The sequence below is a fragment of the Cydia strobilella genome, chromosome 21 (genome assembly GCF_947568885.1).
Source record: "Cydia strobilella chromosome 21, ilCydStro3.1, whole genome shotgun sequence".
Lineage (NCBI taxonomy): Eukaryota > Metazoa > Arthropoda > Insecta > Lepidoptera > Tortricidae > Cydia > Cydia strobilella.
Genome location: NC_086061.1, coordinates 9,081,020 through 9,093,579, shown reverse-complemented (window position 1 = coordinate 9,093,579; position 12,560 = coordinate 9,081,020). Strand labels below are relative to the sequence as shown.

The 12,560-nt window shown below is 36.9% G+C and overlaps 2 protein-coding genes across 2 annotated transcripts in view; one reads left to right on the top strand and one right to left on the bottom strand.

Annotated features, from left to right (window-relative positions):
* LOC134750990 (NADH dehydrogenase [ubiquinone] 1 beta subcomplex subunit 3) overlaps window positions 1–12,560 on the top strand; it is a 519,415-nt gene that overhangs the window by 193,518 nt on the left and 313,337 nt on the right. The window lies entirely within an intron of this gene.
* Window positions 1–12,560, bottom strand: part of LOC134751280 (uncharacterized) — a 223,096-nt gene that overhangs the window by 138,300 nt on the left and 72,236 nt on the right. Inside the window, exon 3 of the mRNA XM_063686664.1 lies at window positions 3,417–3,480. The gene's annotated coding sequence lies outside the window, so the exon portion shown is untranslated. The remainder of the gene's footprint in view (window positions 1–3,416; window positions 3,481–12,560) is intronic.

Genomic DNA, 12,560 nt, shown 5'->3' with positions numbered 1-12,560 from the left:
GCTTAAAATCTCTCGCATACGGTAACAGGAATATCTTATGTTTATAAAGCTCATTCGGGGCCTTTTGCATATTATTTCACCATCGAAATGTTCGGCTATGTCCAATCAAAACCAAGTATAGGATATTTGTACAGTGCTCTAAAATATCGACACAGATAACGCGCTAAAAGTATCTAAATCTGTCTAAACACCTTTTGTCTATGCAAAAAAATAATGTAATGTATGTATAAAATAATGTAGCTACACCCAGCTGCAAAAGTGCATAAGAAACTTTAAATTAAGCTCTGCCACGCACTATCTAAGATTATGTAATTATACTTAGCATATATTATAACTTTAACATGATTTCAAGTAGGAATGTTATATCACGAGTATTTTCAACGCTCAAATAAAACCAAAGAAAATCAGAGAAAAGAATTGAGTGGCGAAAATTTTTAATCAAATTGGACTCCATCACTGTGTCTTTCATTTGCCGGTTCACTCCGATCATTGCCTGGGCTAATTTAATTTCACAAATAGCTTGGACAGGAAAAAACCAGCGTTGATAAATCGTGCCAGTCTTGTTCCGTTGGAACGGTTGCTTTAGCCTAATTGGAATCAGACTTCGGCGTTACAGATACGAAATAATACGAGTAGTGGTTTATGAGACAGCTACGTAAAGCCTAATCATGTACACTGTTTTATATATACACATATTATAAGCTCTCTATGATGCGTTTAGGAACAGCATGTTACGACCACCATTGCGACATTTGTACACACTGTTTGCAATTGACATTTCATTTCAAATAAAACGTCATCTCGACGATTGCTAGATGCGACTGATGTGAGGCCAAATCAAATTCCTATTTTCTGAAATATTTTAAATTTGAGTATCAATATTAAATCGATATTTACATTATCATTAGATTCATTAGTCATTACGCAATAACAACATTTTCACAGATAATAAATTTGTCGCAACAAAACAGTTTTTCTTTATGCTAGCCGTAATTTACGGTATTTTATCTGTTGCACCTACCTAAAAAGGAAAATTACACAACAAAAATAACTACGCAAAAACTAGGTATATTTAATACTTAAAATGTATTCTTGGAAAGTTGTCTTCTACGAAGATCCTTTTTTGACCATTTGTTGATTACAAAATATTTTTATCATGGGGCTGATTTAATCGACTCGTACCTTTATTAATGCTGTTCAGCAAAAAATATCTTAGCAAACGTTGTGCATTGTAGGCGAACAATTTTCATAATCCTCTAAGAACAAATTAAATTATTTTCTATGAAAATATTTTAATTTGTGGTTTTTGAAGTAGACACACTACTATATAAACACACACACCCACACACACACTACTAATTTTCATAATAATTGTGACTAAAAATGTTCGCATGTCATGCCGAATATTCGGTAGCCGAATAATCGGTGCTTCGGCCGAGAGTGGGGCCGATTATTCGGTATTCGGCCAAAACCACTATTCGGGGCATCTCTAATAGGTACCGAAGGTAAGTTAAGTGTGTTGCTATACCGGCGCAGTCGGTAGGGTTACCGTTTTTGGGATTCATATTTAACCATGCTTAATTATGTAATTTAATTACTTGACATTGTTTTTATTTTTTACCCTACTGTTAAAGGAGGGCTATTATTTTACAGCATATTAATTTAATGTAGTTGTTGTAGTTAAAATAGTTAAGTGTTGCATGTTGCTAGGTTTACATTCTAATACCACTTATGTTCTCGGTGAGATATGCTTAAGGAAACAACATAATCTATAATAGTTATGTATATTCTGTCTATATTGTTCTTCACTTGTATGCTTCTGTTTTATCTCCTTGTAATAAAATAAATAAAATATGTCTTTGTATGTTTAGTCCTTTGGCACGCCCTACTCAGAGATCTCAAAGTATTGACATAAACAATATAACTCTTCTTTGGTATTTTGGTAAAAGGGCAGATTTTTTTTCGTCAAAGTTTGTCAAAATTGGGTTGGTTTGAAGAGCTCCTCATATATTCTGGGGGGAATAAATACAAAATCCCACTTAGGGTCAAAATAATGTAGTTTTTGTAACATAGCGGAAGATTTTGACGACATACAATAAAACATATTGTACAGACTAGGGAACGAGTTCCCCAGTCACACGTGCGAGGACAGATCTAGCTTTCGTCGCTGGCGCACGCTCGCTTGCCTTCGGGCAGCAACGTATGTCGTGCCCGGCGAAAATCAATACTTTTTATTCGTTCCGTTTCCCGTACTCGTTTAGTACAAATTGAATCATTTTTAGTGTTAAATCCCCATTGGGGTGCATATTTACGGCTAAACGTAGGCGTAAACATCTCCGTCCGTCTCCCAACCAGCGATGGCTCCGGCATCTTCAGAGGAGTACTTGCGTGGTGGAACTGACCTCGGAGCAAAATCAGGACCGGCCTAAAACGTACCCTACCCTACGACGTATTCGTGTGCTTGCGGCGGAAATTACGGGAGAATAAATTTAGTTACTTATTTAACTCATTGTTTTATTTATTATCACCGCCAACCCGTAGCACTGACGTATATACATATATCCACCAAATTTTACCAAATTCTGACGGAAAAAAACGGCCCAAAAACCGTTTATAAAATAACCTTGTATTAAATGTCCATAATTCACGTACCCCTTGTTATTTTGTCGCAGTCGCGTCGGATTATTACATCCCCCATTACGTAACCCTTTGCGGGTTTTTGGGATATTGTAAAATATAGGAGATGGGGCGGATAGGTCGATGCGATTTCAAAATATATCAGTTACTAGAGACGGACAATAATACACTATTCATTATCACAAAATCGATGTATTTCATAGAAGTCAGTGAAAATAAAACTTAATAATAATTGATGTTACCGCCCGTAGTTTTTTTTAATACAACTTAAATGCTACGGAAGTCGAAAATTGCTCGACATATTTCGCACCATAATGAGGTGTTTCAACGGGAGCACGCGTTGGCGGACCGACGCAGAAGCTACGTGAGCTATAAAAATAAACTATGTTCTTCTTAACCCATCTCAGTCATCTCACCTTAATATCAGCTCCCAAATTTTTAACGCTAAAAAGAGGGGTGTTATAAGTTTGACGCCAATATCCGTCTGTTTGTCCGTCTGTGGCATCGTAGCTCACAAACGGATGGATCGATTACGATGCGGTATTTACATTTTACGTGAAAGCGAGCTTCCTTGCGGTGTTTTTTAGCTATGTTAGATTAACATCGATCCAACAGTTTGAAGAGTATCAGCTCTTTTTAAAATGATGTATTTAAAGTATTTTTAGTACAGAATGGATTTTTTTGGTATAATGCGTAGGGGGTTTGAAAGATGTTTAATTTAATAGGTAATAGTTATTTTGTACATTTGTGCTTTTGTGGTGATCAATAAGGTGGTTTACCTGCGGCGCGTTCAGGGGTGGGTCGAGGCGGCTGGATTTTGGGAGATTGGTGACGCCCATCCGCCTGAAACAAACAAACAGTCTAGTTTAACGTCTAAACAAATCTTACATTGTGGATAAAATACAACTTTGTCATCAGTTTATGAAGAATAATGAGAGAGAAATGAGAATAGAGAGAGAGGTGTAGTGAAAAATTAATGACCAAAGCGCAGCGAAGGTCCCCGTTTTAGCTTGGGTAAAAATTCTTTCGTGTCTAGATGTTCTCGCCTACAGGTCGCATTTTTCAACCGATTCTCATGAAATTTGTTCAGCCGGTTCGATAATAATAGAGTTAGATCAAGATAACTCCGCAGCGATTTTTGATAACAAAGACTGTGCAAGTGTTATTTATCAGTCATAATTTCATAGAAGTTTGACGTTAAAAATAACACTTGCACAGTCTGAGCTATCAAAATCGCTGCAGAGTTAGCTTACAGATATTTTTATGGATTCAGTTTTTGCTAATGTTTCAAAATGGCGAAACCATGGGGGTTTGCGAGGTCTTCAACTCACGGAGCCATTACTTTATACTTTATCGTATCCGTGCAAGTCTCATTTTCTCTTGACACAGTATAATGAACATGTATTTCAATTACCGCCACGTGTACCTATTTACCGACGAACCAATTTACCGCGGCACTTCTCAAAACCATATCCAATCACATGGCTTACAGATTAAACTTACATTTACCTCACCGGTATAAATGACATTAAAACGACACAGTTTGAAGTGTGATTACTGATCAGATAGGTACGAGTATTGTACGATTTCATTCCACCACAGCGATCTCGTTACCGGAAAATGTATCATATTTTTTCAGGTACATTTACATAATATTTTTGGTAAATTCTCAAAAACGGCTCTAGAGATTTCGATAAAGTTTACAATATAGGGGCATATAAAACGACAATTATATCAAAGTAGGGTATATTTATAATAATTAGTTCGTCCGAGTTTTCGCGGTACCCCGGTGGGTATTAAATTGTAAAGTAGTGATTCGATTTAATTTTCAAACCAGGGGCTAACGAAGGCAAATCGATCCATCTAGGTTTTATTGTTGGTAAGATTCGCTTTTAAATATACATCTGCGTAGCTAGTATTTCTAACGGTACCTATCTAAATACAAGCAAACAATTACATTCATAAGTACCTAGAGGTAAAGCAGTGGACCACTAATGTCAAAAAGAAGTATCCACTTAGGGCGGCACATACTGCAACCCTATGAGGTACAGAACATTACCGCCCAAAGAATCTGGAATTTTCTGGACTCAACGGGCATTAATAACGAACTTTAAAAGGCCGTCACAATAGATCACTGCTTGGTCGACGTGACACTCACAGGCCCAACACCCCAACAATAATAATAATAATAGAGGTAAAGCAATTACGTCTGTACACACAAACAAGAGCGTATTTAGCCGTTTCATAATTAATTTACCTTGATTTGATCATTGTGCCTGACGTTTTGACGTACCAACTTTATTTAACAAGAATTGCAAATGAAATGGTTCGTGATTACGATTTCAAAATTTCAAACTTGATCGAGCAAGAAGCATATTTGAGCAAGAGCGACACAAATAGACGAACGACCGAAAAAAATGATTCGCGGCGCTCAGGTCCAGTCAAATTAGGTAGCTACTTTTTATGAAACGTCAAAACCAATTACCAAGATGACAGCTGATAAAGGAGCCACGACGATACTGGCGACCGCTTCTCCAAACGTAGTCCCCAAATTCCTCCCTGAATATTTACATTATGGAAAATATTTTTACACAAGTTATTGTACCTATAATAACCATAGTTATACCCCTTCGTTTGACTGTTTTCTATTTTTTGATTATTATAGAAGTTAGAAGCGAAAAACTAATTTTTAAAAGCTTTTATCCCTTAAAATAATCTCTTTAAATAATTCACAAAAATAAAAAAACGAAGGGACATAGCTGTGGTAAATACACACGGTGTTTTCTGTAACAGGAGCAATAAATTAAACTGGAGGCTGTACGCCTCAAACTGACCAACATTTGTTGAGTAACTTTTTAAAATTATGAAATTTTTATATTATACCTTTTCATACTAATTAAATTTTATTTTCAATAAACGCTGCCATCTGTGTGTTTGACGTTGCTTGTCACCCTTTAAACATAACAAATTTTGCAATACATTGCGTCTTAGAATAAACTTTAAAGTGTATTATACTTCACCGTACAAACACCCGGTATACATCAAATTGCGTAAAATATTTTGTTTTCTTAAACGATCGGGATGCGAGATACGGACAAAAAGTGACGTGATCGTTTCCATATATAACTTTTTTTGTCACTTGACTGTCCCCTGTCTAATGGTTGAATGCATTACCTTTTTAGGTTAATCTTAGTTACCGAATTATTCGATAGATGTCGCTTTACCATACGTGAAAAATCCTACAACGCGCTCTTGGAATTTTTCCGGGAAACATGACCCCTAACCGATACAAAGCATTTATAACATTGTGTATTTTATTTGGTCTACATTATTGTATAGTCAATACGAGTGCACATCTTATGGGGCCTTTTTATTCTCCTGGTCTATTAATTTCTTACATGATTATTATTTACCTTGAACACTAAGAAAGTAGACAGGATTATTAATCAAATATGTAATATAAGACGTTATTACATTTGGCAGATATTATAAGTGCTTCGGGCAATGTTTGCTGACTTGGGTATTGGTGTGTGTTACTTGTTAGTCACCATATGTTTGATATACTAGTAGATTGGTAAGTAACTGAAGTGGCTATTAGGGTGTCCGTCAGATACATCTGCCAGATACAGCTGCTAGACAAATGGACACATTTGTAGATAAGGTACATATCGGATGTCTCATGTGAGAGGAGCAAATAATTAAGACAAACGGCCTGATTCGGACTTTAAGATACATCAAAAATTTGCTAACGATACGACATGTATCGGATATGTCCGATTCGTATCGTATCGTTAGCAAATTTTTGACGTATCTTGTAGTTCGAATCAAGCCGTTAGTCCTCAAACGATAAAACGTTTATTCAAAAACTTTTCTCTTTGTTATACGAATTAAATATTAACAAAACTTCCGTGAGACACAGACATATTAAAGCAAGCTCCTGATGACGCTCCTCGGTACGGAGTGAAACATGTCGAGCGTTTTCGACTTAAAACACGTGAGTGACCCGTTATTAATATATTTAATTAAATATTACTTTCAATGTTCGCAATCAGCAGTGTCACGCTTTTTAAACATACTAAATTTTCAATACACTGTGCGTCTTAGAATAAACTTAAGTGTATTAAAAATCAAAACACAAGTTATTTTAGTTTTTGAACAAAATTTTGCACAAAAACTAAAAATATGAAAATGACTTCTAAAAATGCCATCAATGAATCTTACCAACAATAAAACCTAGATGGATCTATTTTTTTAGCTCTATTACAATTTTGTACCCGCCCGGGCTACCGCGAAAACTCGGCCAAACTAATTAATTTCAAAACGAACCCTAATTTAATCGAATTAGCTTATTATTGTAAATGTAATCGAAATCGCTGAAGCCGTTTTTGAGAAATTATTAAAAAATATATGCAAATCTGCAAAAATATGATAAATTATGTATGTATGTAAACACTTTATTGTACATAAGACAGATTACAAACACAATAAAAGAACATAAATATATACAATGTACAAAGGCGGACTTATCCCTATAAGGGATCTCTTCCAGTCAACCTTTCGCTACTGTACGTTTATATCTAGTCCGGAAGCTAATAATACCCTGCAAGCCCCTATAGTTGTACAAATCCGCTCTTACCCCTCTTAAGAGGTTCTGAGTGATTTTATCGTATACCTTACGATTTAATGAGGTAGTAAGGGGCCAAGTGTTTTTTTTTGCATGTTTTCATAAGATTAATGTTTTTTTCATACTATACTTAGGTATATTATTTTCGCTTACACGAAAAATCATGTTAGTCCATAAAATGTATCCCCGCCCCCCTTTAACTTTTGAACCGGGCGTGCATATTACTTTGGATATTATACATGATCAGTAATTGAGCAAAGAATGAGTTTTTTTTTTAAACATCTTGTCATTAAAAGGATGTAAGTGCCACGAAGGTACTGCATTCGTGGCACTTACATCCTGTATTGCCTTTTGCTTGAATGGCTTTTTTGTATCGTATAAAGCTACAGCACCCTCCATTGTTTTATTCTTTGTCAATGTTAATATTAAATTATTTATATGCGTTTTTGTAAACTACATAAAGCCCGCTCCACACTCGCGACAAAACTACACGAGATGATTTTGCCGGGACATTTGCCGAGACTGTGCCAAACTGAACACACTCTCGGCAAAACTACACGAGACTTGCCGAATACGAAAGTAGAGTGAGTATTCGTCTACGTTCGTTTGTTCGTATTGTCTCGCGTATATTCGTTTTGTCTCCGTTACGAGACCTCTTTGATGTTGGCCATTTTACCGAGTCGGGCACGAGTTGAATTCACGCACACAACAACAAAATCATGTAATGACAGCAAGATTTTGTAATTAGTATTCTTTTTTCGTACCAATAGCAAGTTGAATCGCCAAATGCAAGATGGACGAAAAAGTTACAATCAATGTTGTTTTTTTTTACTTAATAACGTACTTAAGTCACATTCATTCATTCAATACTGTTTTTGCTATTAGTACTCTGTGTAGCTGTCTGTGTAAATCATTCACCTCAACTCTCCTGCCGATTCATATATCCTTATCTAGATAAGTTTTTTACTTACATCGGTCAAAGATGCCCTCAGATTAAAGTTAATCATACAATACATTTATAAACTGAAATAGATATCATACACTGAAGAAAAAAGTGACCAAGTTCACCGGTGGCCGAGCGGGAATCGAACCGGCGTATTCAGCTTACGCGGCTAACGTTCTGACCACTAGACCACCCGGCCACGGCGGTATATACCCGTCCCAAATTCTCTGGTGTATGCTATACTTGAAAGGCTAGGCGCCTTTGACCAACTCTAAGGGCGAGCAGTGTGTGTGTGTGTGTGTGTGTGTGTGTGTGTGTGTGTGTGTGTGTGTGTGTGTGTGTGTGTGTGTGTGAAAAAAACATAAAAAATATTTCTTAAAATAATATGATTAGTTCCCTATAGTTGAATACCTCTATTCTATTAAAAGACGAGTTCAAGTGGTTTCTTTACCGGGACTCGAACCCTGCAGTGTCCAGTCGGGCAGCTAACGCGGTTTGCCGGGTCAATGGACGCGGGATAGTTGTGCCAATGATAGGGACGGAAACGGAACGGTTTGTATGGGAAATTCTATATAGTAAAACCCGGAGGAGAAGGTCCCTCGCCGTTGACCTGCTACAAAAACAATTAAAGTATTAGAATTGAAACAAAAGTCAAATTTAAAGAGACAGCAAACTTTCCAAAATAATCAGCTTTCATTAAATTAATTAGTCCGTATTTCCGGTTCCCGATGTTTTCAAGTAGGAACAATCAAAATTTCCGGACCGGCTATGACAACTTTATAATTATTTATGAATATTTATAAACAAGATGACGTCCGGAAATCCGTTGTGATGGTAAATCTAAAAGGAACTTGGAACTACATCGCTTACGATTTTTTACAAACTTTTATTTAACTTGCCCTGTTTCTATGTATGTATGTTAGTGTAGGTCAAATCATGGACGCAAAATTTGAGCTGCTTCCCGATTTCCGATTGAGATGAAAATTTGCATACATTTGTAAGTCGGGTGACAATGCAATATTCGAGCTGATCTGATGATGGAGACAGGAGGTGGCTATATGAACTCTGTGATTAAATAACGCAACCTGTGTTTGGGGTTGTTAGAATTGTCTCGATGAGTATTAGTTGCCTGTGGTAAGAAAAGTACAGTCAGCGATAAAAACTTGTACCGAAAACGAAATTTTTGCCAAAAACATTCTCACAATAGTTTACTCTCGGGATTCTATTATAGAATCCTTCGCTTCGTTTAGGATTCAATGTACGCCCTCGCCGTAAATATGTCATTTTGCTCCCTTGTAACACAATTTACTATTTTGTACAAGTTCCCAATTTCCGAAGGCCCTTAATTACACATTAAATATTTATCGGGGCGCCAATTAACTTCAACAAACCTGCCCGACTGAAGACCGTATCATTAATTATAACTACAGATAAAACCTGGTCTAACTGTTTACATGTGTATTATTTTCTATTACTATTATGTTCTTAGGGTGTGGTCTGAGGGTATTTTTACGCCATATCTGATAAAAGAAGGTTTTACATTTTTTATTTTAGGGACTTTATGATGCTTTCAACATCGCTTAGCAAATATAATTTGGCCAAGCCTATCGAGCTTAATTTGAGACTATTTCACCGACTCCATGGTACGATTTAAAGAAACAAAAGGTTAATATGCTGCCCAAACATACTGTCTAAGTGTCCTCTTCATGATTGCTCAATTAAGCATCCACAGAATAAATGTGGTAAACTTTTATTCTTACATAAAAACGACTTTTTACGCAACATTCTGGATCCCCGTCAATTTCTGACGTAAGCGGAATGAGGGAGACAGCAAAATAATCTACCAAAAACCAAAGCCTAACGGACATTCATGGCGTTGAACCAAGAGCAGGTCGATAGAAACACTCAATGATAGTTACATTGGATACCAAAGTAGTAGTTGTCGTAACTACATATAATATGAACATGCCATGTTCTATAAAGGCCACCATGCTCAGATCCGAAGCTTTTTTTAAACTAAAAGAAATTGTTACAATATGTTTCGCTTTACGAATAATGTGTAATTCTTCCTTCCTTCCTCTACACTATCGGCGATGATCGTTGATAGTATCACCGTCTATCATCGGCAAGATCATCGTGCAAGTATCTACATGATCGCTGTGCAACGCAACCACTCGGTGATTCTCTTTGATCTCTTCTTCTTCTTCTTCCTGCCCTTATCCCACGTTATGTGGAGTCGGCACAACATGTTTTTCTCTTCCATTCTCCTCTATCTTTCGTCACCTCAGCACTCACTCCTTTCTTTCTCATATCCTCTCACACAATCCATCCATCGTTTTTTGGGTCTATAACATTATTTTGCCTATACGGCATTCATCCCTCCTCATCACATGCCCATACCACGCTAACCTACTACTCCTCATCTTCTCCGTTACTGGTGCTACTTTCAAACTTCCCCTAATATACTCATTCTTAATCCGATCCTTTCTCATAACAACATGGTGGTGGGGTTTTTTTATACAACATGGTGATTCCCTTTGATGCGTGCCCAAAAAACCGACAACTCACGGGTCGCAGGCGATCATTGACGATGATAGACGATGACTGGTGGGTGACAGCCGAGTATGCCCTCTACACTAACGTGCCCGCCAATCATCGTCTATTATCGCCAATAGTGTAGAGGAGCCATAAGACTATAGGCGCCTTTGACCAACTCTAAGGGCGAGCAATACGCGCTTGTACCTATACGAATTCCTTGAATTTTTAAGATGGAATTAAGATATAGAGAGACATTGGTGCTGCCATCTATACACTGAAATAGATCTATTTCAGTTTATATATAGTAATGTGACTATTTAAAGCACAAATCAAAAATATTTAATAAAATAATTTGATTTGTTCCCAAAGTTGTGTTTTTTGTACAAGTCCCCTATTTCCGAAGGCCTTTAATTACACATTAAATATTTAACGAGACGCCAATTAACTTCGTTAAACCTGCCCTCCTACTCCCATAGATTACTCGAGTGAGTCGAACATTATAACAATTAGTATTACCTACTCGTATATCCAGAACATAGGTCTGTAATGTACCAGATTGCCTTTCAAATATTAAAAGTGCGACCAAAATCGAAATGATGTCCAATGTCATTGGTAGTAAGCAATTTAAAAAAATTATATATTATGTGATTGCGTAAATCATTTGCTTTTATAACAGTACAAGTCCGTGTCTTCTGAATACAGAATTTCGTATTATCCAGTCCGCTCACCTTACGTTTTGTTTTGGTACATTGGCGCGGTCAAAATCAAGCTCAAAAGTGGTCATGTTTTTTCATTTGTACGTGTTGCGAACGCAACCTTTTATTTGTAATGCAGTAGCTAAACGCAGCCGTCGGGCTCGCTTACTATGCGGAGGCTTATTTAAATGCACCAATAGGAGCGCTCCACATAACCTGTATCGCGGCCAATTAGAGGCACCTAAATTTATTCACTCACTTTCGCATCAGCCTCCATACTATTACCACCACTTCTACACCTTTAACCGTTTACGTCAACTGTACCTTGTAAAGTAACCAGCACCTATTGATTATAAGTTTACTTCAAATCGAATTATTTTTATTTATCGTCGAGACCTGCACAGCGGCTACAGTACGTAATATTAATTATAATCTCCGTAGAAACAAACACCACAACAGACTAGTCGCCGAAAAGCACAGACTCTCGTGAAGTCAGAACGACATATTTATTATTTAGGACCCGCTGTTTACAACCGCTTGGCTGACAGATGTAGTGGATAACTATTTTCTATCGTATTTTCACGGAAACGTAGGAACGTGTCTTGCTATTTCAGTCAGTCTCGGTACAAAGAGTACTGAGGTTGACTGAACCAGTATGAAAAATACGAACGTTTCCGACAAAATACGATGGAAAACAATTATGCTCTTCATCTGACCAATTTTCATGTTCAGCTTGTGTTCAGCCCATTTGACGTTTGTGGACCTCGAGGAAACGCAGCCATCTTGGAAAATGTGTTTCCTCCTGGAGAAATTTGCCTTTTACTCTGAATCTAAAACATTATGAAAATCTGTTTTTCCCGTCACATTATTTGTTTCTATTTAGTGATTTTGCTCTCGTTCCTTACAGTAAATTTGTATTCTATGACACTGGTATGTTAATTACTAACCTACCGATGTAAGTGCCTTTTATTGAAATCTATATATATAAACGTAAAAGTCCTGACTAACTGACTGACTGACTCACTTAAATCAACGCCCAGCCCAAACCGTTGTACCTAGAGAGCTGAATTTTTCACAATAAGTAGCTTTTATGACGTTAGTATCCACTAAGAAAGGGTTTTTC